This window comes from Phragmites australis, chromosome 17 (assembly GCF_958298935.1).
Source record: "Phragmites australis chromosome 17, lpPhrAust1.1, whole genome shotgun sequence".
Classification (NCBI taxonomy): Eukaryota; Viridiplantae; Streptophyta; class Magnoliopsida; order Poales; family Poaceae; genus Phragmites; species Phragmites australis.
This window is the reverse complement of record NC_084937.1, coordinates 7,528,234-7,554,246: the sequence shown is the minus strand read 5'-3', so window position 1 is coordinate 7,554,246 and position 26,013 is coordinate 7,528,234.

Here is a 26,013-nt window from a genome sequence, read left to right as displayed (position 1 = left end):
GATTCAAAAGGTCACAAAGAAAAACTTCTTCAAGGAAGTGAAGTATGAGCCCTATAGGATGAGGTTAATGAGCTCCAAGTCAACTTCATCCATTCCACCGTCGCCTCCTTTGGCCCCTCTAAGGTCAGCTCCTAGTGAAGCACAAAAGGGGGCACTAAGACGAACATCTTCCTCATGTGGCTCTCCATCTTTTATCAAGAATGCACTCAAGGCAATATTCAATGTTTGCACTCATAATGCTTTAAAGATAAAGGAGTACAAAGACAAAACTAATATGAAGTTGAGGAAGATTGAGGAGGGGCAAAATGCTATTTATGCTAATTTGAGGATTGAGCCTCCTTACTCTCCGATCGCATCTGAAGAAGAAGTAAGCAAGTCTGAAGCCTTTGAAAACCCGTAGGCTTGGTATGATGAGGCCTAGGCTGATGTAGGAGGTGCTAAAACTTCACATGATCACGGAGAAGCAGAACAGACCGAATAAGAGGAAGAAGACTTGGAAGGTGACAAGGAAAGCTCTCCTGAAGATGATGATGGTAGCGGTAATGGAGATGGAGATGGGGACTATGAAGAAGGCAGCGAGTAGATATTCATCTTTGCTTATCTTTTTTTTTGGTGCTTGATGCCAAAGGGGGAGAGAAATCCTTGAGTTAGCCCAGCTGTCTATTCTGCTCCAACCCGGATTGTTCGGGTTGACCCAGAGTGTCCAGGTTCTGAGCATGTTCTGTCTCCAGTTCCAAACTCTTAATCTTTATCAGTTCCGTTGGACATGTAAGACTTTTGTAATAATGTGTGTGAACTATGTGTGTGCTTGTCATTAAACTTTAAATTTGTAAGACTCTATTTGTGTTAGTGTGATACTTATGATATTCTATGGTGCAATGTTTGTTTCTCTCTTTCTTTATGTGATATATCATGTCATGCACATCACGTTTTGTCATATTCACTCACACTTGTAGCCCCACGGAAGCTAAGATATAGGGGGAGCTCTTGCAAAATTCTTTAAATATGTGCATTTGATCTCAAAATTCAAATTCTAATCAATGCATACATTTAACGGGATCTCACATATATCTAAGAATTCAAAAATCTTTAATTCAATTATCCTTTGTAAACTTTAATTGTATTGTCATCAATCACCAAAAAGGGGGAGATTGAAAGTACATCTAAGCCTCTTATGTGGATTTTGGATAATTGATGACAAACGATTAAGGGAATAATGTGTTTATTGAAGTTATGAACATGTTTTAGTCCTATTGGAGAAGTTAAAAGATGTTCGCGTCCCTCAAAAAGAAAAGAGAAGTGACATGAAGTTACTCATTAGGTTTAAATTGTTTTTATTCTCGATCTTGAGTTTAGGAATGTCGTGCTATCAAGAGGGATGCGTTTATGTTGACTTGAAGAGGTCTCAATGCTCAAATGAATCTATTAGACCAAATATGAGAGACCCAATTACCTCTAGACACTGGGAAGGTCTTAGTGTTTGTTTGCACCCGGAGTGTCTGGGCTGACCCGAAGTCTTTGAGTTACCAGAATGTCCGGGTAAGGCTTCGGCCAGGGGTGCTCGAGTAGAACCTAAGTACTGACTTCGGAGTCTCTGGGTTGACCCGAATTCTCTGGATTCTAGTCAGTGGCCCAGAGTCTCCGGGTTGGACTCTGAGTTAAGCTCTCTGTTTAAGCTTGAGTGCCCAACCCTCTCCGGGTTGACTCGGATACTTCGGGTTATGGGAAGGTCCGAACCCTTCGGATAAGGCTCCAGATAGAGGTCTCTATGGTGCATTTGAAGGCCAACCCGAATACTCTGGATCAGTACAAAAAGAACTGTAACGGCTAATTTTGGGGGCTGGGTTTAAATACCCCCTTCCCTCTTTCATCTAATGCTGCTAAACCAAATCGAGACAAAAGACTTCATAGCCTCTTTAGAGCCCACCCACTCCTCTAGTGCATTAACTCTGGCAAGGATTTGAGAGTTTGGGTTGCTAGTGAGCTTAAATCCATCTTTTGAGCACTTGAGTTCATCGTCACGCTGTCGACTCGCATTCGTTACTCTTGGAGATTCGAGCTCCTAGATGGTTAGGCGTCAGTTGGAGAGCACCCAAGCTTGTGGAGTGTCCCAGGAAGTTTGTGAAGGTTATCCTCGCCTCTGCAAGGGAAGAGGAAGGTTGAGTAACCCTCGAGCTCGATCTTTGTGGTCGCTCGGTGAGGATAAGGGTTGAGAGAGACTTGCCTCTTCATGAGCACCTCAACTGAGATGTAGGATTGTTGGATCCAAACTTCAGGAAACAAATACTTGTCTTCTTTACTTTCTTGCATACTTTCTTGTTCTACTTAATCTTTTGGGTGGTTTGCCCCAATCTACTTATTTGTGAGTTTGTGACTGCAGGTGGTTGTTGAAAAGAAGCTCACACATCAATTGAAACCTATGGTAACTCATAGACTCCACTAGATTTGATTAAAATTTCATAGTCTTCAATTTCCTATTATTTCCGGACTATCCAGGTTCACCCGAAGTATCCAGATCCTATATAACCCGGAGCCTCTGGATTGACCCAGAGTATCCAGACCTATAATCCGCTATAAAGTTTTAAATTTTAGGATACACCTATTCACCCCCCTCTAGGCGACATCACATACATTGAAATATCCCCCACGCTTCCAAAGTATTCCGAACAATTTCAGTGTGGACCCATATGAGAAATTTATCCTAGATAGCTTTGTGTTAGACCCATTTGGGATAAAACCTATCTCCGATGGCTCCAACCACTACTACAGAAATCCCCTTCACTGCCAGCTGGTAAACACCCTTCACTACTGGTTGAAAATCTAGTAATGGGCAACAAATAGTGATAGTCCCTGACTATCCCTACCGTCCTAGGGCACCAATAATGAAGGTGCACTACATGAAAAAACGCCAAGGGTGACGGGTCATAACAGACATGGGTGACAGGTCCCACACCCATCACCCCGAACACGTCACTGATGACTAGTCATTAGTGATGGGTAAGGACGCGTCACCAATAATGTCATTGGTGATGGGTCATAACCGTGACCCGTCACCAATGATGTTATCGGTAACGGATCATAACCGTGACCCATCACCTATAAGCGTCTCCCAGGTGTTCGGGTGAGAGACATAAGTGATGGGTAATATCTTCACCCGTCACTTATGTCCTAACATAAGTGACAGGTAACTAGGTTACCCATCACTTATATCTGTCACCCATTTATTGTGGAGGAATATATAAGTGACTGGTAACCTAGTTACCCGTCACTTATATTGAATATAAGTGTCGGGTAACCTAGTTACCTGTCACTTATGTGTAGGTTATCATGCTGAATTGACCTGCTTCCTAGCTGCATCGTGGAGCGTAGCCAGGATATGGTAGTTATCTTCTCCCTGCAATCAACATCAACGCATCCAAATCCAAGTTGACAAACACTAGCTTGAATAGTATTGATCATAGAATTGCAAAGGTTACAAAGTTCCAATCAATTCATTATAGAATCCCAAATGTTCCAAAGTTCTGATCAACTCATATTACATAAGACCTAACAACCTAGGGGTTCTATAGTGGAACTCACTATGTGTGCTAATGACTTCAGACACAAAGAACTCGGTGATCCATCATCGAATCTCCAGGAGTGCATCACCGTAAAAAAAAAGAGCGTCGAATTTCTGCATAATTTGACGTGTAACCAATTTGATGTTATCATAGAATAAAACGGTGCACTCCGATGTAAGTTCTTTCATCAAGTGTCAACATATAGTTAGATTCAAGACTTAGTAGTATTAATTCATGAATATTCACTTTCAAAGAATTTACAATGTGAAGATTTGTAATAACGAAACGTCTAGTCCATCAAGGTTGAAGAGGTCGTATAAGTCATTGAAACTCACAATAAAGTAGCTATCGTCATTACTTAAGAGGTGTCATTATTTGTACTATACAACTATGGAGGTTGCATTTATATCTCTAGAAGCCTGCATATAGTAATTATGTAGGCCGACACATGATTTTCCCGCCCTTGTTAGGCCATCTACTATCATTATGGGCTTGCCATATTAGGATTTCGTGTTGGCTAGCTTCTGCTAGCATGGAAATATGTATTCCTTGTGAGGCAAGCTACTCCATGACGTTTGCGTAAACTTTTCGGGTGATGTCCTGTGTCAATGCCTGTGTTAATACATCCACATCCACTATAGACCTCTTTCACTTTTTGTACATCCCGAGGTCTTTCAAAAAGCTATATTTCCAGCCCTGGGAACTTGATACACCTCGCACTTGACCTAGGTGCTCCGGTTTTCTCAACGCCGCTTAGAGAACATCATGTTCCCTGACCCTGGTGAAAGAACATTGGCTAGCTTCGGCTACCTTTTCTTTTACTTTTTCTACGACTAATTGGGTTTCGCTGTTCCTGAATGTGATTTCCTCGCTTTCAGACAGCTCACCCCTTGCACGCAAATATGACCATGATCATCCTAGGAATTGCAACCAAGGATTCTTGCAGCATTCTCTAGCTAACTTTTCATCCTTTGCCTGCCATTTTGGTCTTTTCCTAGCATACCCGATTGCGCCAGTCCTATGGCTGTGCTTGTTTCCTAGCCCAAAGCTGCTTCTTCTCCTCACTCTCCTTTTTGAACGGCTTTGAGTTCTTCATCTGCACAAATTCATCCCAATCTTCCTCTTTCAAGTGCTTGTAGCTCTCGAAGGGTGCCACCGCTTTATCTAAGTACTGATTCACAAGCTTGTTCTTAAAGCTTTATTGAAGTTTAGTGATTGCTTTCATTGCTGCATTGACCGTGGCAAATCGTTTAACGCTCGCTTATGTTTCTAGGGTACTCCAGATACTTCTTGATGACATTATCGAAAAGGTCTCTCTTAGCTTCGTCACTGAGTTCTTCGAACTTAGTCATTATCGGCATCCTCTCCCGAGCAATGAGCCCTGCGACCCTCCGAAATTTATTCAGGGCCTTTCCATCCATAGGTAGCCCATCAGCATGGATTCCCATGATGACAACCTTGTCCGTCGACCATTGTCTTTGCAACCTTGCCTTTTGGGCTCGTGCACCACAACCAGCTATCTGGCTTGGAGACCGCAATTCTGCCATCTAGAGAGAAAACAAGGAGAGTTGACATAAGCAAAAAATATTCCTCTATTCAACAAGTATAAAATGCATTGACTCATATGAATACCTCTTCAGCGGGATTGTATTCTTCATCACTTGCCCGACGTCAGCTCTCTCGTGTCGGTGACAAGTCAGGGCTTGGGCTGTGATACTAGCTTTCATTGTTGCTGAAGGAGGACGATGTGTGTGGGCTTGGGCTCCTATCTGTCCCATCTTATGCCGGGACGACTTCTAGTGTTAGCATCCTCTGTGCTTTTGGTTTCCCAGGGGTGACAACCCTCTTCTACCCTATGCAAATCAAGTATAGTATATTCTATTCTCAATAGAGGAAAGAAAAAGGATCAAGGTTACTACAAACTGCTCATATTACTACAAACTTAGACCTTAAGATGTCATCGCTCAAAAGAGGTGGCGGAAAAACACAAATAGATAAGCCAAATTCTCACGCTTCTATTAACAACACTAGCAAGAACCAGGATTAAGAACTACACACATTCACTATCTCACGCTTCTACTATCAACGTACTAGCAAGAACCAGTTGACTACAATAACATCATCCCAAGAATGCCAACATATCAAAGAACTCTAAGCATACCCATTAAGATATCAACAAACACAGTACCCCTCTTCTGTCCCATGGTTTCTTAGAGGAAAGAAAAGAAATCAAGGTTAGAATATGGTACGAGACAAATATTAGTAGCCAGATCATAGGGATGGATGTATTAAATTGGAAAATGCCAACACAGATTATGGAGATAATTATATATGAGTGCAAGCTCGACTAGGAAAGCGAAAAGACATGTAAGGTGCATGTGTAATAACCATCCAAATTGAGCTTTGAACTCATATATATGGTCAATAGTTATCTCCTTTCATAATTTGCGGGACGGTTTCAAAAGTACAGGTACCTGTCATCAGGTTTAAAGTATCCAAGGAACTACACATGGCTATTGTAAGTATAATTGCTTTCAGAAGATGAAAAACAATATAAGTATAGATCTCATCTTACATAAACATAGATAAAGAAATAATATAATGAATTAAATATACATGACCATTGAAAGATATGATATCAAAGCACAAAAATCAGTTTCCAAAATCATGTATACAGAGTGTTCCAGACATTAGATACATATTATGCAATAGTGCTCTCAGAAAATGAATGACAATTGCCCTAGGACTAACAAGGTCCTGCCCCCTAATTATCCTATTGAAAATATCATTGACTGGACAATTTATCATGTTCTCAACTAATTCTTAGACCCTGGACCGAGTTCAAAAATAATTAAAGAACATCATCAGAAGCCGTGCTGTTGTGCCATAACAGAAATAGCTCATATAATGAACATAACTATATGATAGCTGTTGAGTTAGAGGCAATCAAAAGGACATAAAGATTCAAATCAAGTACTGACAATAGCAGAACAAGATGAACCAGCTTCATTATCTAGAATCAAAATTGGTAAGCTATCTCTAGACTAACAGCAGAAGCACACAAACTAGTCATTGGAACCACAACAGATAGCCCACTGGACAATCAACACATGAGATGTGTCTCAGTACTCAAATTCAGAAGGCAGTGAGAGCCACTAAAGTAAATCACCAAGGACTATCACACAAATCACAAAACTAGTGTATCACAGGTCTAACTAATGTACTTAATAAATTACCCAGTCTCAGATTATAAACTCATCATCAAGCAACTAGAGTGTGTAACAGTGCTGTCTAGAATAGAAAGAGGGAAAAACTCACAAAGTAAGAACTTATTTAGATAACACAAGCTATGAAATTATGAATAACTATATTTCAAAGTACCCAAAATGGATGCATTGCCAACAGAACAATGATGTTAAGAGGAAATCAAGACAACCAATTCTACCATGAAATAAGCATTCGCAGTAAACAAAAACAAGTAACATAACTATAAGAAAAACAAGAACCTCTTTATAACCTAACTGAGGAAAATAGAACAAGCAAAAAATTACATTCTATTGGGTCAAGATATGTCAGAAACTTGAGTATAATTTGTACCATTTTTTTGAAGAACTAACCCGTATTTTTTTAGTACAAAATCTAGACTGGCTACATTGAACATCATAATTAGTAAAAAAAATCAAGACTGGCTACAAGATCAACAAGAACAAATAGTAGCACGATGTGCTGATCTATTCATTGAACCAACTTGTCCAAGACCAAGGACTTGGTGCAAGAGAGCAAGACTTGAAGGGCTCTTTCCACTGCAATTGAAACATTCAACATCGAGCAGAGATGGGGGAGGAGATGGAGGGGGAGGAGTAGGGGTGAGGGCGTACCTCGGTGTGGGGGAGATCATGGTGCGCTCGGGGGAGACGACGATGCTTGGAGGGGAGCAGAGAGGGCGTTGTCAGCGGGAGCGGAGATGGGCTCAGGGGTGATGGCGGCGACGGGCTTGGGGGCGATGGTGGCGATGGGATCTGATAGCGGTGATGGTGACAGGCTTGACGGAGGGCGGCGGTGAACCCTAGCGCAAAATAACTTAGGCTCACGAGCAGGAAATGACTTAGGTGATGTGCACGGGGACACAACCAATATATACATACAACTAATAGGTGACGGGAGATACATTTTACCTGTCACCTATTACAATCACCCATCACTTATTTTAGAGCATCGGTGACGGGTAATAATATTAACCCATCACCTATGAGTTACAATAAGTGACGGGTAACATTATTTACCCATCACCTATTATAATAAGTGATGTTTGATTAATTTCACCCATCACATTTTACTTTTCAAAGAGAAAAAATTTAGTTGAAAAAAAATTCAATTAACTTGAAACCTAAAATTCAAATTTGACATTAATATTGTAAATTCGACACTCAAATTCAAATTCACCATTTTCGTGCTTTCTTGATATGGATCCCTTCATTATGGTCAGAGCACAGGTATAGAGTTTCCTCGGTCGGCGAAAGGTGTGGCACGATTGCAGTAGCAAAAGGGGGGGATTTCATCGAATTGATTGGACTCCTCCTCATCAACAACATTTGCAACTCTGATGATTCGTCTTTTCCATGTGAGAATCACATGACATTTCTTCTTTGTTGTGTTGGCACATAAAATACTTGGTGAATATATTTAGCAAGTATGAATGGCTCAGACTTGTATCCGACATGTTTGTGATCAACACTAGTGAATCCATACTTGTCATTAGTGACACTCTTTGCCCCATGTACCCATGGCACTGAAACAAGGCTACCTTGAATCCCAAGTAGTTTAGCTCCCAGATCTCCTCTAATTGACCATAGTATGTGCCCCTCTGCATGTCGTTGTCATAAACATCTATGCGGACACCATTGTTCCAGTATATGCCCTTCTCATCTTGGACAACTATGTAAAATGTGTATCCATTTATATCGTACCCTTGATATGTCATAATTATGTATATAGGGTCCGATGCTAGTTTTTTTTATCAGAGCACTTGTAGGATTACTCGGTTGTCTGATTCGATCTCATCGACATATGGGCACACTTCGCTCATTTTTTACAACACGAGGAAATGAGCTTGGTCATATGCCTTCTGATAAGGAGTTATTGCCATCTTCCCCAGGGCCCCTACACCTGTGAACCTCCCCTCATGGAGAGACTTAGGCACAATTGGATTATTTGGGTCAATTTAATTAACATACCATTCTAATGCCTCCTCCGTCGTGTAAGCCTACACAATGTAGCCCTCAGGAAAGACATGATTCCTTATGTACAACTTGAGAACGCCCATATATCTCTCGTATAGAAACACTGATGCAGGAACACGAGGCCAAGGTAGTGTATCTCCTTCACAAGGTGAGTAGTGAGATGTACCATGATATCCAAAAAGGATGGTGGAAAATACATCTAAAGAATACATAGAGTCTCATAGTGTCTTTTTTCTAGCTCCTCTAGTGAGTCTGGATTGAGCACCTTTTGTTCAATTGCATTGAAGAAAAAGTATAGGTTTAGGATAGCCTATGAGGAACTGTCCAAATAATATTCTAATTAATCACCAGGAGGATCATTATTCATAATCACAATCTCGATGATTAACCAGAATATCATCCCGGTAGTCCCAGCACGTGTTTTGTGCCCAAGATTGGAACACATGCCTTTCTAACATTTAGCATCACAACATAGCTTAAGAAAGAGTAAGTAATTAACATTTATATTACAAGTCTTTAACATGCAACCATTTCCAACAATTTAAAACAAAAGGTAACAACATCTATGCAACAAAAACATAAACCTACAACAAAAGAGAGTAAAGACACATGCCCTTAGGCTCCACCCCAAAATCACAGCCTCCGAGAGTAGGATGCACTACTCTTTCCTGCCACCCTGAACGGCAGGCACGAAGTAGCCAAACACCGGCTCTTCCTCACCAACAATAGCTGAAAATGCAGGCATGAGTACGAAGGTACTCGCAAGACTTAAGCCATATAGAGCACATATACATAGCTCGACTCCAAGGATTATGCATTGAGCCATTAGCAAGGAAAAGCCACATGGTTAAGTTAAAAATAAACGGTAAGCAATCTAGATATATATGTGTGAGCAACTAATTTAACCAACAACAACATAACTCTACTCTACCATAACCAACTGAACATAAATAACTGGAACCATTATGAACATACATGTAAAAAAGACCAACTCAACCATCTCCCAAATATCCAACCATCAACCACAAGTGAAGAACTCTAACAACTGATGCAGATGGATAGAAGCATGCTCATGACCCACATGATTTGTAAAAAAGAGTGCAGCATTTCGAAATATTTTTACACCCTGCAGGGGGATACTCCTGGACCCACATGATTTGAGGACCATACAGCTTGCATGACCACACAGATCCATACAAGGGGGTACTCATGACAACCTTTCTCAATAAGCCCCAACCCTTTGGATCATGCATCGCTCGGCGTGGACGTACTAAAACTACTTCTGGAGCAAACTAGCACCTCTTACAAGCCCACCCACTCACATTGTCGATGTTCACACCCAAATGATCATAGCTACAGAGGTATTAGACTCGCCTTACCGTTAGATCGGCATGTGGTGAGTAAGGTAAGTGCTAAAGCCGACTACACCGACGATCGGTGCTTAAACGACGCAAGTGGTCTACGGTGTCCGGTTTCCTCTTCTGACCTACCCAGGGGAACTCCACATCCGGGCAGGATAAACACCTCCTAGCACCACCCACATCTCGTCTCATACTCACCACTCATAAAACCATCATCAACAACCCATCAAGGTTAAAAATTATTGTGAACAACAATTAAACCTATAGCTCACGAACGATGGAACATTCTACCGCTCGACTTCTACCGGTGACCTATGCATTGCTAAGCATTTAAGTCAAAAAATGTACTTAGATGACAACATGCTCTCAAGGCTACAAGGATGCGGGTAAACAATATCTCAAGGTGGAGCTAATGCAACCAACATAGGATCTACACATTTATACCCGACACCAACTCGCCAATCATGCAATATACATAAGCATAATTTATCAATTTTAAACTTCATTCAATTGAACAAGGGTGCAATATGCTTAGTTGCTTGCCTTGCTGCTCAGGTGGCTGCCTATAATTACCCACGCAACACTCGCAAAATCCAGAAGATTGGAGTCGTCTTTGACCACGGTGTCTCCCGCTCCAGCTCCTTGTTCACTAAACGAGAACACGTGCAATGATTAGCATGAATGAATGCAACAAGGTATGCCACAATGCTTAACAACATGCTAGAAGTATAAGACATGCGAATCAATGCAATACTAAATGATCTAAACGAAATATGGAAACCAACAGCCATCCGGAGTATCCGGGTTGGTTCGGAGTATCCAGGTCCAGACCCTCTGGGTGAACCTCCGGAAGAGGCGCTCAGTTACTGCCTTTGCTTGTCTGACCCAGAGTATCTGGGTGAATTCAGAATATCTAGGTCCTGAAGCCTCCGGGCCATCCTCGAATGAAGGTGCTCGGTTAGCCACTAGTCTAACTTAACCCGGAACCTCCGAGCTGGTCCGGACTATCTGGGCTGTGCCGGACACTCCGGGTGAGGCTCCGGGAGAAGCTCTCGGTTATTCGTTAACGCAATTACCCAGAGTCTCCGGGTTTACCTGGATTATCTGGGTGATGCAGACTTGGGTTCTTCCACAAGTTTTCCCTCGGGTGATTCGACTCACTTTACAAATCTGTGCTACACAAACGTGTATATGCCCTATTCAAAGGATTCTAAACCCATCTTGCACTCTAAACCCTAACCAATTTTGAACACAATTTGATGGATGATTTCTGCTGAACCCAGAGTATCCTGGTGAGGTCGGAATATCCGGGTTAGCTTAGAAAAGCTGCTCTCAAGTGGATTTTTGGTCGATTCGAGTTGCAATCTTTTCCAAGCCTAAAGCGAACATGTTAGGGATAGTACAAGGGTCCAGGAACTCACTCATCAATTAACAACACGACTCTATAGTTCAAATTTGTCCAAAACTCCATGTTTGCTCCAAAAAAACTCAAGAACTTCAAAAACTTCAAGAACTACTCGATTCCTCCATGAAAACGAAAATGGATTGGATAGATGAGTAGCTCATGAGCTAGAGAATGAGATGGTACCACATACGTATTTTAAATCCTTCTCTTGTGGGCGAATTTGAGGGAGGAATGGAGAGAGCTTGAGAGGGGAGTTAGAGGGAGCTGCTGCCCTTGTTAGCTTGGTTGAGCACGTGAGAGAGGGAGTGGGAGCAGGTGGGCACGGTGGGGCTGCTGGTGGGGGCAGCCAAGTGAGAGAGAGAGAGGTAAGGTGTGGGACCGGCCGGTGGGTCCCACATATAAGAGAGAAAGGTCATTTTTAACTGTGAATTCTATTATTTTCTCTCCAAAATTTCTTTCTCTTATCCAAATAATTTTAAACGAATTGCTTTACAGTTACACAGCAAAATCATGCAAAATTAAACGTAATGCTTAAGAAGCATACTTATGCTGAATTATGCAATTACGGATTTTGGGACGTGACAAACCTCCCCCCCCCCACTTAAGAGGAATCTCGTCCTGAGATTTGGTACGAGTCGAGAAGAGGATGATGAGTCTAGGAACCACACTGTGAGAGATATCATGCGGTGAGATACGAAACCTAATGCAATACTTTTATTCAACATAGTGATGAGCATAGACATGAAAGGGGTTCCAATTGTGCAAAATTTACACAATGCTCATGGTGGGGCTGCTAGTGGGGGCAGCCAAGTGAGAGGGAGAGACGTAAGGTGTGGGACCGGCTGGTGGGTCCCACGTATAAGAGAACAAGGTCATTTTTAACTATGAATTCTATTCTTTTCTCTCCAAAATTTCTTTCTCTTATCCAAATGATTTTAAATTAATTGCTTTACAGTTACACAACAAAATCATGCAAAATTAAACATAATGCTTAAGAAGCATACTTATGCTGAATTATGCAATTACAAATTTTGGGACGTGACAAACCTCCCCCCCCCCTAAGAAGAATCTCGTCCAGAGATTCGGTACGAGTCGGGGAGAGGACGATGAGTCTAGGAACCATGCTGTGAGAGATATCATGCGATGAGATACGGAACCTAATGCAATACTTTTATTCAACATAGTGATGAGCATAGATATGCAAGGGGTTCCAATTGTGCAAAATTTACACAATGCTTCCAAGCTCTCAAAAAGCTCGAATACTCGGAGCCGATTTTATCCTCATGCTCCCAAGTTGCCTCATCTTTGGTGTGGTTGCTCCATTAGACTGTGATGAATTTTATGGAATGACGTCGAGTTTTGCATTCCACTATGTCCAATATCCAGATCGGTCACTCACAATATGTAAGATCCGGCTGCAACTCTTGAGGTGAAATATCAACGGCATCGTTTGGAACTCGGAGGTACTTCTTCAACTGTGAGACGTGAAATACATCATGCACGACAGGGAGAGATGGCGGCAAGTCCAATTGATAGGCTACCTCACTGCGCCGGCCAACAATTTAAAAAGGCCCCACATAGCGAGGCGCTAGCTTGCCTCGAACTTGGAAACGTTGAACGCCTTTGAGAGGCAAAACCTTAAGATACATATAATCTCCAATTGCGAACTCGAGGTCTCGGCGGCGGTGATCCGCATAGCTCTTCTACCGTGATTGTGCCGTGAGAAGACACTTTTGAATAGCTAGAACATGCTCTTCGGCCTCTTTGACCAAATCCGGGCCTACAAAAGCCCTTTCGCCAGATTCAGACCAATTCAACGGCGTTCGGATTCGTCAGCCATATAGAGCTTCAAATGGCGACATGCCAATGCTCGTTTGGAAGCTATTGTTATATGAGAACTCGACAAATGACAAGCAAATGTCCCATCTCTTCCCATAAGTGAGAACACAAGCCTGGAGCATATCCTCCAGAATCTGATACACCCTCTCAGTTTGACTGTCGGTTTGAGGATTATACGCGATGCTATGGAAGAGCTCACTCTCCATAGCTTCATGAAGGCTCCTCTAGAAATGATAAGTGAACTGAGTGCCTCGATCAGAAATGATCTTCTTCAGAATCCCGTGGAGGCAAACAATCCGAGTGAGGTATAGCTCTGCATATTGCTTGGGCGAAAATGTGGTTTTGACGTGCAAGAAGTGAGCGGACTTCATCAACCGATCCACAATGACCCAAATCGAGTCATAGCAATAAGAGGTCTTCGGTAATCCAGTAATGAAATCCATGCCAATCTCCTTCCACTTACAGGAGGGAATAGGTAAAGGTTGAAGTGTATCGGCTGGCTTCAGATGCTCAACAACATATTGAGCGATTTCTCGCTTCATGCGAGTCCACCAAAACCGTGGCTTGAGGTCTTGATACATTTTTGTGCTCCCTGGATGAATGGATAGCAACGAGTCGTGAGCCTCATCCAGTATCTTCTTCCTTAGTGCCCTAACCTTTAGAACCACTAATCGTTTTCCAAACCACAGAATACCCTGGTCATCTTCAAAAAAGCACACGGCCTTGCTGATCTTCATTTTCTCCCAGATTCTGGCCATGCCCTTATCACCCTTCTGAGCTGCCTTGATATCATCCAGGAGAGTGGATCTGATCTCTAGATTGGCGAGAAAACCATCTGAAACCATTTCAAGTCCAAGCCGGCGGAAATCATCACAAAGTGTGGCATTCCCGAGGTCGACTCTAAGACAATGACAATTAACCCTTCGACTCAAAGCATTGGTGACCACGTTTGCCTTACCGGGGTGATAATGAACTTCTAGCTCATAGTCTTTGATCAACTCGAGCCACCTTCGCTGCCTCATATTCAAATCCTCCTGAGTGAAGATATATTTGAGACTTTTGTGATCCGTGTAGATACAGCAGAAGTTGCCCATTAGGTAATGGCGCTAGATCTTTAGAGCATGCACCACTGCGGCAAGCTCTAAGTCATGTGTTGGGTAGTTCTTCTCATGGCGCTTCAACTAGCGGGAGGCATAAGCGACAACTCTGCCCTCTTGCATAAGGACACAGTTGAGGCCCATGCGAGAAGCATTGCAATAGACATCAAAGCTCTTGCCCACATCGGGCTGAGCAAGAATGAGAGCAGTCGTGAGCATCTTCTTCAAGGTCTGGAAGGCTGACTCACATTCACTTGACCACTCAAACACGTTGCCTAGCTTCAACAGCTCGGCCATTGGCTTAGCAATTCTGGAGAAATTCTCAGTGAACCGGCGGTAATAACTTGCGAGTACGAGAAAACTCCAGATGTTGGTGACATTCTTAGGTTGAACCCAATTGAGCACATCCTGCACCTTGCTCGGGTCAACTGCAACACTGTTCTTTGACAAGACATGACCTAGGAAAGCAACCTCCTTGAGCCAAAACTCGCATTTGCTGAACTTGGCATAGAGTTGGTGATCTTGGAGTCAGCCAAGAACAACACGGAGGTGCTCAGAATGTTCTTCTTCAGTATTGGAGTATATAAGAATGTTGTCGATGAAAACCTTGACAAACTTATCCAGTTCCTCCATGAATACCGTATTCATCAAGTACATGAAGAACGTAGGGGCATTTGTCAAGCCAACAGACATGACGATAAACTCATAAAGACCATAACGAGTTGAGAAATCCATCTTTGGAATATCCTCCGGTCGGACCTTGATTTGATGATAGCCCAGTCTCAAGTCAATCTTCGAGAAAACCTAGGCACAAGTCAACTGATCAAACAGAATGTTGATCCTTAGGAGCGAATACTTGTTCTTGACAGTGACCTCATTCAATGGACGGTAATCAACACACATCCGAAAAGATCATTCTTTCTTCTTCACAAAGAGTGCCAAGCATCCCCAAGTTGAGAAACTCGAACGAATGAACCCCTTCTCTTGCAACTCCTTCAACTGCTTCTTCAGTTCCGCCAATTCATTTGGCGGCATCCAATAAGACCTCATTGATACTGGGGCCTTTCTAGGCACAAGATCAATAGAGAACTCCACGACGCGGTGGTGGAATCCCTAGCAACTCATCTGGAAAGACATCTGGGAATTCACATGCCACATGAATGCTTAACAGATCCATGGTGCGAACAACCTTCAGGGCATAAAGACAAGGGTTGACACCCTTAAGCTTCAAATGAACTTGAGTGCTAGATAGGCCATTAAGAGTGACGATCTGTCGAGCACAATCTATGACAACCTTGTTCTTGGTAAGCCAATTCATCCCCAGGATGACGTCTATCCCTTTGGAGTTCATTACCAACAGATTTGCACCGAAGGGTATCTCATTGATAACCAAAGATGCTCTGGGAACACACTGATTAATAAGAACCTCAGCTCCAGGTGCATCTATGAGATGAGGCGTAGGAGTGGCGCTAACATTCAGCCCGTGACGCCATGCATAACTCATTGCTATGAAGCAGTGAGAAGCCCTAGAATCAAAAAGAACAACTGCTGGAATGATGACAAAATTAAAACTCATATTCAACGTACCCATCAGTATGTTGCCACCCTCGTGAACTTCTTTAGTGGTGGTGTGGTGCGCTCAGCCACGCTTAGGGACGTGGGTGGCATGAGAGGACTACGGTGTAGACTAAGCATGTGGTGGCCTTGGAGCGGTCACCACAGCTCCCAGCTTCGGATATTGGCAATCCCAAGCATAGTGGCCAACACGGCCGCAGTTGTAGCACGGGCCGTTGGGGCCACCTATCACACTCACTTGAGAGCCAACAGGTCTTGCAGGCTGCCCTTTTGGAGCGGAGAAAGACGAGCGCCGCACCATCCACATTGGTCGTGGAGCAGTCGGTGGCGACACGTGAGATGGTGGGGGCTGACTCTTAGTGCGGGCGCGTTGAGAGCTCCCGCCCATGGAAGGCGACGGACCACTCTTGCGCTTCTTCTCCTCCTGGTGGTTCTTGAGCTTGAACTCCACTGTGAGAGATGTGCTCACCAACTTGTTCAAGTCGGTGAACTCATGTTGTAACACCCTGATTTTCAGATTTCTCAAATTTCTAAAATGTTCCAAGAGTATTGAATAGCTTCACTTGTAGTATAGGTTTAAAACATATTTTCTTAATCAATCAATCAATATAGGTTATTATTTTGTGTGCATTGCATGCTGAGTTTTGTTAGGAGCCAGGAAAATGCATTAGAGTTCTTTTTCCTTTTCCTTCTTTTTGGTGTTTTGAGTGAAAAAGATTTTGAAAAGGTTTTTACAAAACTCAGTAGTGAATAAGTTAAGGATCTTAATGGTTGGAATTCAAAATCTTTGAATTCATAATCTATACAATTCTTGATTATACCTGATCCTCCTCTAGTTCAATTCAAATCTTATCCAAATCCTTGTTTAAATTCAATCTCTCCTCTTTCTCAAATTCTACCCAAATCCAAATTCAAATTCCTTATCTACTCATATTCTTGTTTAACCTCATCTTTTTCGTTTCTCTAAAGTCACTCCGAACACAATTCAAATTCAAACTCTATTCAAATTTCACTACAAAAGTTTCTTTTCTAAACCCTAGATATACCTAAAATATCTTTGGGCTCAATCTTGCTCAAGTCCAAACCCTTAGCCAAGTCTTCTAGATGGCCCAACAAAGGATCCACGAATTCTGTAAATTTTTGCGGAGTCCTGGACAGCCTCATCTAACCATTTATACCCGACACTGACTCACCAATCATGCAATATACATAAGCATAATTTATCAATTTTAAACTTCATTCAATTGAACAAGGGTGCAATATGCTTAGTTGCTTGCCTTGCTGCTCAGGTGGCTGCCTATAATTACCCACGCAACACTCGCAGAAATCCGGAAGATTGGAGTCATCTTTGACCACGATTGTCTCCCGCTCCGGCTCCTTGTTCACTAAACAAGAATGTGTGCAATGATGAGCATGAATGAATGCAACAAGGTATGCCACAATGCTTAACAACATGCTAGACGTATAGGACATGCAAATCAATGCAATACTAAATGATCTAAACGAAATCTGGAAACCAACAACCATCCGGAGTATCCAGGTTGCTTCGAAGTATATGGGTCCTTAATTGGGAGGATGTTCCTAATAGCTACCGCAAGCAGTGATGTCATCATCACATGGCAATCATGGGACTTCATCAAGGTGAAATTCATTTTCAGCTCTTTCACTGAAACAAGTCGTGCGATGTTGGGCGAGTAACCGGAGGGATTTTTCACACTGTGCAAGAACTCGCAAAATTCTTTTTTCTCCTTCTTGGAGAGAGTGATAGCTAGTAGGGGTAGGTGTTTCCCCTTGTTCGTATTATGTGCATGGAGTTCCGGCCTTAAGCCCATTTCTTCATGGTCAGCTCGTGTGTTCATGTTTTGGTACAGGTGCTTCCTGGGAAGGCAATGTCGATGCCACATGTACACTATTTCTTTGAGTTGTTCAACCTCAAATTGCATGTGTCATCTAAGCAATAGAGGCAAGCTTCACCTTTTCTTTTGCTCTGACCTAACATGTTATGAAGTGCTGGCAGACCATTGATGGTGATGGACAACATGGCGTGCAAGGTAAAGTACACTTGCTTGTACTAATCTCAAACCTTGACGCCTTCTGACCAGAGTTTCTTAAGATCATCGACTAAAGGCCTGAGGTACAAATCGATATCGATGCCATGTTGTTTAGGTCCTGATATCAAAATCGATAACATAATGTATTTCACTTGTTACAAAGCTTGGGTGGAAGGTTGTATATCGACAATAAAACATGCCAGGTGCTATGTGAGGTACTCATGTTACTGAATGGATTCATGCCATCTGTGCTCATATAAAACCTAATTTTCTCAATTCTTTAGCGAACCAACCAAATGTGGAATCAGCAATTCATCACTGAGTGCAATCAGCCAGGTGCCATATCATTGCATCGTTCTTATGACCCTCCTTATGCCAACACATTAATTGGGCCTCATTTTTGTTGACAAACACATGCTTTAGACGGGAATTAAAGGAAAATACCACACCACCTTCCTAGTAGGCCCTTTACTTTTCTTGCCTCCATCCCCGTCACCACCGTTATTTCTGCACTTATATCGATGGGTTTCACAAACGGGGCATTGATCCAGCTCTGCATACTCTCCACAAAATAAGATACAGTCCTACTTACATGCATGCATTTTTTTCTATTTCTAGTTCTAAAGGACAAATTATCTATTTCACATCGTAAACACCCTCGGGCACCAAGTTCCCCTCTAGTAGCATGTCCCTTAGCAGATCCAGCAATCCTTCGAAACTATTATCAGTCCAACCATGGGTTGCCTTCAGCTATGGAAGCTTTAGGTTCCCAAATATCTGCGTGTACTTCTACTTACAGTTGGGATAAAGGGGCATCTTGGAGTCATGCACAAATTCCTGGAATTTAGCAAACTCACCATTGTTATACTTGTCATGCTGCTCGACATCCCTCACCATCTGGTCCACATTCTCCACAAAATCCTCGAAATCATTATCATTGAAACCTAATATGTCCTCATCCCTGAGATCATGATCTATTTCACTAGGTGTAAGTCCTTGATCCACACTGTTGATATGAAGGGCTTGATCCATCTCTCCCTTGTTAAGGTCTTCCTCGCCATGTTTGTTCTAACATGTAAAATTCTCTTTAAATCCACGTATGACCAAGTCTGCATGGATATTATCTGGTTTCAAGAATTTCTTATCATTCTTGCAGCCACGACATGGACAATACATTGCCGTTTTACCATGATCTTTTAGATCCACCAAGGTAGCACTCATGAAATGCTTCACCCACTTAGGTACTCCAGACAAGTTCGGCTCTCATGGTACATCCAACTTCTATCCGTCGTTGACAATTAATATTAAAATATTTATTCTTCATTAACAATTATCTTAATTTCATGATTAAGCATGCAATTAAAAATTCCATACAAATACACTAGATCTATGACATCTCATGGTAGATCAGGCAAACCTAGTATCAAATCAAACATAAATACAACTCACTTGTACTAAGATTTTGAATAAAGATGTAAAATGGCCGATTACAACTCAAAGCACAACAAATCTATCAAATAGAAATTAGAGGAGGAGGAAAGGGGGAGATGCAAATATTCAAAGACCTAGCACCAATTCAAATTTCAAATCAACAAGATATTAGAAAATCTCTAGTGGAGCCGGTGAAAATTGCTCGCACTGTGCGGGTGGCACTGTTGAGTAACTGTTCGTCCACAAAGTGGCTGGCGAGCTCTTAAAACAGATCCATGTAATAAGTGACAGGTGATAATATTACACGTCACTTATGACCCGTCACTTATGACTGGCCAAAGGAGACCCGTCACCTATGCCAAGTCAAAAGTGACGGATCATAACACGTCCCATCACTTATGACTGGTGCAAGGAGACCTGTCACTTTTGATCATATTATAAGTGACATTGTAGTCATTACCCGTCACTCATGTCATAGGTGATAGGTAATATTATGACCTGTCACCTTTTACCTGATATCTATGACGGGTCTATACCTTGTCGCGACCCAAAGCGACATTAGTGATAGGTTGCATAATGACCCGTCACTAAATTGTGTTTTCTTTGTCTGTTTTTCACATATTGGTGGTTATCACTATCGGGTCAAGGCTTCAACCGGCAGTGATGCGTATGGAATCATTGTCGACTGGTGGTTTTGGCCTAAGATGGGCCACCAAGTTCCACAACACCAGCATGAAGCCTTGAGCTAGCAGTGTTCTCCCTCTCTCTTCTCTCTCTCCTCCCTCTCTCTCCTCTCTCTCCTCCCTCTCTCTCCTCTCTCCGTCTCTCTATCCCTCTCAATATATACATGCAATGAGACATATATTTAATGTAAATCCATAATAAAGACACCTTCATTAATACATAGTAATTCATGTCCTTCATTAATATGCAAGTAAAGCTACTTAATATGGCTTAACAATTCACCCTTCATTATGATCACAGTGTACATAGGAAGGTTCATCGGTGTCTTCCATGAAACCTAGGTCGATATCCTCTCTGAAAGGAGGTAGCGCATCGAGTTTTACTCTTAGCAAGTGTGTTGCGATTGATGTCACCATCCAAACACCAAATTGGCTATCTCAGATCATCGGTATGTGTGACAACACACTCTTAATTCTATATGCACATATCAACCACATCTTCGACATCAGGTAACATATACAAGAGCTCAGTCAACAGATATGTTGGAGCAAGAGTTCGTCTTACCCGAGCAAGTACAGTGAGAGTTTCTTCTAAGGAGGAGACTCAAGCTTCAAGACGAAGTTTAAGAGGAAGGAACACCATGAATGTATTGATGGTAGAAAAAATAGATAGCTCTGGGAGGAGTGTCAGAGCATGACTTGGTGTATTTTCACCTCTATGTCTTTTTTGCTGTCTTGTTCGTATCCTTTGCCCAGATGACCATGGCCCCCTATTTATAGGGCCGTGCGTAGCTTGGCGTACAAGTTATCATAATGTACAAATATCTGGGATCTGACCGAATTACTGGGCCATATCCTGGATAACTACTTTCTACCCTATTGGGAGATAAATATCCATAGTGGTAACTATCGTGGTGCTTGCTCCCTGGAGTGTGGCGAGCCGGTCGCCAATTGCGCAGGGGTGTCAGAACGGCATCCATCAGCCTAGGTTTTTAATGCCGGTCACTTCCTTGCAGGCAAAGCACGACCTGTGCTCCCCTTCCGGCGGATCTTTCCTAAGGCCTGCTGACTCACGTTGTAGCCTTCGGGAAGGCGGACCGAGTGTGAGGAACCGTCCAAATGGTATTCAAATTAATCATCAGGCAGATCATTTTTCATAATCACAACCTCGATCATTTTTGTGCCCAAGATCGGAACACATGCCTTTCCAACATATACATTACAACAAAGCTTAAGAAAGAGCGCATAATTAATATTATATTACAAGTCTTTAAACATGCAGCTGTTTCCACAATTTAAAATAAAAAGGAAACAACAACTACACAGCGGAAGAAAACTATACAACAAAAGGATATGGAGCCACATGCCCTTAGGCTCCATACCAAAACACCGAGTTCAGAGTAGAGTGTGCTACTCCTGCCCGCCACCCAGATCGGCAGGCACAAAGTAGCCGTATACTGCCTCTTCCTCGCCGACCTACGAATCTGCATCAACTTAAGGGCAGCACCTTGAGTACGAAGGTACTCGCAAGTCTTACACAATATGGGTATACATATTCCCGACTCCAAGAATCATGCATTTAAGCTGGTAGCAAGGATTAAACATGGTTAAGTTAATTAAGCGGTAAGCAACCTAGACATATGTGTGTGCAACTAACTTAACCAACATATATGAAACTACCCTGCACCACCAACTGAACATAAGTAAATGTAATAACAAGTATATCAATGTGAACAAGTGGCAACTCGAACCACCAACTACCATACCCAGACCATAATCACATGCCCAACCATCAACCTCATGCCATCATCCACAAACCACAATGAGAACTCTATGACCGGGTGCAGATGAAACAATAGCATGCTCACGACCGAGAGCGTGGTAGTTGGAACTGTTTATACACCCTGCAAGGGGATACTCCTAGACCCACACGATACGAGGACCATTCGGCTTGTGCCACCGGCCAAAGTGCACACAAGGGGGTACTCGTGACAACCTTTCCCAACCAGCCCCAACCGTGTGGGGCATGCATCGCTCGGCGCGGTGATACTAGAACTACTCCCGGAGCAAACTAGTACTGCTTACAAGCCCGCCAGCTCACACCGTCGATGTTCACGCCCACAAATCCACAACTGCAAAGGTATTTGGCTCGCCTTACCATTAGATCGGCATGTGGTGAGTAAGGTAAGTGCTAAAGTCAATAACCCCGACGATCAGCCTTAAACGATGCAAGCGGTCTATGGTGTTCGGGTTTCCTCTCCCGACCTGCCCCTGGACTTTCCACCGAGGCAAACGACACCCCTAACACCGCCCACATCTCATCTCATACTCATCACTCACAAACTATACCATCACCAACAACATGTAATTGTAAACACTAGTAGATCCTATTCTCGTGAACAACGGAGAACGCCGTCGTTCGACTTCTACCGAAATACCTAAGCATTGCTAACCATAGCGAAGACCTTTAGACATCGACATCACCTCTAGGCTTCAAGGAACACACATGAACTTGTGACCAAGGTAGAAGAATGCAACGGCATAGGTTCTACCCAAGGGTACCCGACACATGCATACATACATAAGCATAGATAACACTTTAGACTTTCAAGTTAACACGGTGCAATATGATAGATTCTTTCCTTTCTACCCTAGATCAGAAAGATACAGCGCGACGGATCGCCTTCGGCCTCCGGGATCGACGGATCGGCGTTCTCTAAAAAGGATCAACGCGTGCAATGCAATGAGTATGAATGAACTTCAAATATGCATGCCACAATATGCATAAGATGAAATGCCATATAATAGATGAAAATATTTTTCCAAGATAGAACAAGTCATAAGGAAACTAGCAAAATTAGATTCATCAATGTTGGACTTGTGAAGAATTATCGGTGAATTAATGAAGCTTTAACATAATTAATTAATCTCAGAAATTTAATTCAACATTTAATGGCTGGGAATATTTTTAATAGATAGAGTATTTTATTATGAAACAAAAAAAGTTTGTTTCATAATTTGTTGGAGTTGGAGTGCTGCCGGTTGCTGGTAGGGTGTTTGAGGGCCTTCGGTGCGTGCGTGTGCCTGCTGCCACCGTGGGATTTGATGAGGATTGTAGGCCCGATCTTCCGATAGGTAGCGATAAGTCAGTAGGTGGAGAACTCGACGTTGATGATCCAAAGGCTTCAACCCGAACAGATCGTCTCCCTTGCAATCACTACACCACAGCTCCGTTGGTTATCAACCGTGTCGCGCGGTTGACCTCGCCAAGAAGGCTCAATCCCTGCAAGCGTATCAAGAACACAAGCAAGAACGTAGAAGATGCAATCTGAAATATTGCGAATAGAATTCAAGCACTCGAAGTTGGGGTTCCACAAACACTTGCGGCGGCCTAGTCGGTCCGGAACAAGAGCGAAAATCTCACAATCTGTGTGTAGATCAATATCTAAGCAAAACCCAACCCTAATTAGGGCATCAGCTACTGTATATAAAAGACTAGGGTCAGCCAAGGACCCCTGGATGCGTCCCTAATAGACTCCAACACGTTACACGGCCCAACGGCCCAAAAGATGGTGGCGCAGCACCCTGACAGATTCTGGATGTCCACTTGTTTTGACGATTCCTGTTGACTCAGAAATAATTTGGACATAGGACTAGTCCCGTTGGAAAGATTATCTCCTTAGCTTTCCAACCATGTGTAGAATGTCAAAAACGGAGTTCGTATGCGTCCTGGGCGACGATTTTAGTGCAGGCTGGTACTGGACTCCGAAACGGACTCGAACTTGATTGGACCTCCACCTTGGCTTGGGCGCCCTTGCTGTTCTTCTCCTGTGTTCGGACCTCCACCTCTCGGAAATACATAGATCGCATCTATGAAATCACTATGAAAATCTCATCGGATCGATCGTATCGAGCCAATTCCGAGTCATTCATAATGCCTCAATTTCCATTAGATCAATCCCATTGATCATCGCGTGAGGTTTTTCCAGAAACGATGACAGCACACACGACCTCGATCTGCTGTTCTCCCGACCATGTCGCGATGCACGCAGTTAGCCCCGATGGTGATTCCAGCCAGTAGGGGCAAGTCGCACGCAAAAACAGGTGGGAGATCGAGCTAATCTTTTTGGCTATGTGGTTTCATCGACTGGCATCTCATCCGATCTCTAATTCACCTAACCAACCGTGCATTGATCAATCCATCATATGAACTGATCAAAAACAATAGATCTAATCTATTTCTATCACATATCTTCTATATGTGACTGATCCAGATCGAAAACTACGCAGGATGGCTCTGATACCACTGAAGGGTTGCGGGTAGGCTACGCTAGCACAAAATAAATTTTCTCTACCGCGTTCAACCAGGAAGCCATGCGAGTAGGGGATCATGAATCGTTACCACTTGACGAGCAGTGCAGCGGAAGAAGAGTTGGAGCAGACCAATCCAACGTCGTGCGCGTCAAGTAGTCGATCGTCAACCTCGTCCCGAGCACGTCCCGAGCACCTTCCGAGTACTCGCGGGTACGTCCCGAGTACTCCCGAGCAGATCAGCACCGCAATAGTAGCAGCGCCTCCACGGTATCCACACGTACAAGGATGGAATCGCCGTGCGCCGGTGTGCTAGCACCGCGCGCCCGGCTAGGGTTTCGAAGGGAGTTCGGGAATAGGAGGCGGCTAGGGTTTCTAAGAACACCTTGCGCCTTGGCCCCTGCCTATTCTTATATAGAGCACGCTAATGGGCCTTTAATCAACATTAAAGCCCATTATGACTCTAAACCCTAATGGTCCTTTAATCAACATTAAAGCTCATTAGCAGATCCAATCCGCAAACTCGATCGCCTCTAGGGCATATTACCAACATAATCTGCAGGCAACTCAAGCTTATATGCATTATCATTGATCTTTTCCACAATTTTAAAAGGACCATCAGCTCGAGGCAGCAATTTAGACTTTCTCAAACCAGGAAACCTATCTTTGCGCAAATGTAACCACACAAGGTCACCAATTTCAAAAGTAATATGTGCGGTTCACAACCTCCGTTTGTCCGTCGGTTTGAGGGTGACATGTTGTCGAAAACAGCAGCTTTGTCCCAAGTTTAGTCCAAAGTGTCCTCCAAAAGTAACTCAAAATTTTTGCATCACGATCTGAAACAATGGTGTTAGGCACTCCATGCAAGCGAATGATTTCCCTGAAAAACAAATCAGCTATGTTTGTAGCATCATCGCTCTTGTGACAAGGTATAAAATGTGCCATTTTTGAAAAACGATCCACAACGACAAATATACTATCCCTCCCCCTCTTGGTCCTAGGCAATTCTAAAACAAAATCCATAGAAATATCCTCCCAAGGCACACTAGGAACAGAAAGAGACATATAAAGTCCATGTGGGTTCAACGAGACTTAGCTTTATTGCAAGTAGTGCAGCGTGCCACGTAGCGCTCGACGTCGCGCCTCATCTTAGGCCAAAAGAAGTGAGCAGCCAATACATCCTCGGTCTTCTTCACTCTAAAATGTCCCATCAAACCACCTCCATGCGCTTCCTGCAAGAACAATAGGCGAATAGAGCTAGCTGGGATGCATAGCCTGTTAGCACGGTATAGCAAACCATCATTCAGCACATATTTATTCCAAGTTCTTCCTTCTTTACAATGTTCAAAAGCATCTTTAAAGTCCAAATCAGTAGCATATAATCCTTTAATTGTTTCTAAACCAAAAATCTTATGATCGAGTTGGGACAGCATGGTATAACGTCAAGATAACGCATCTGC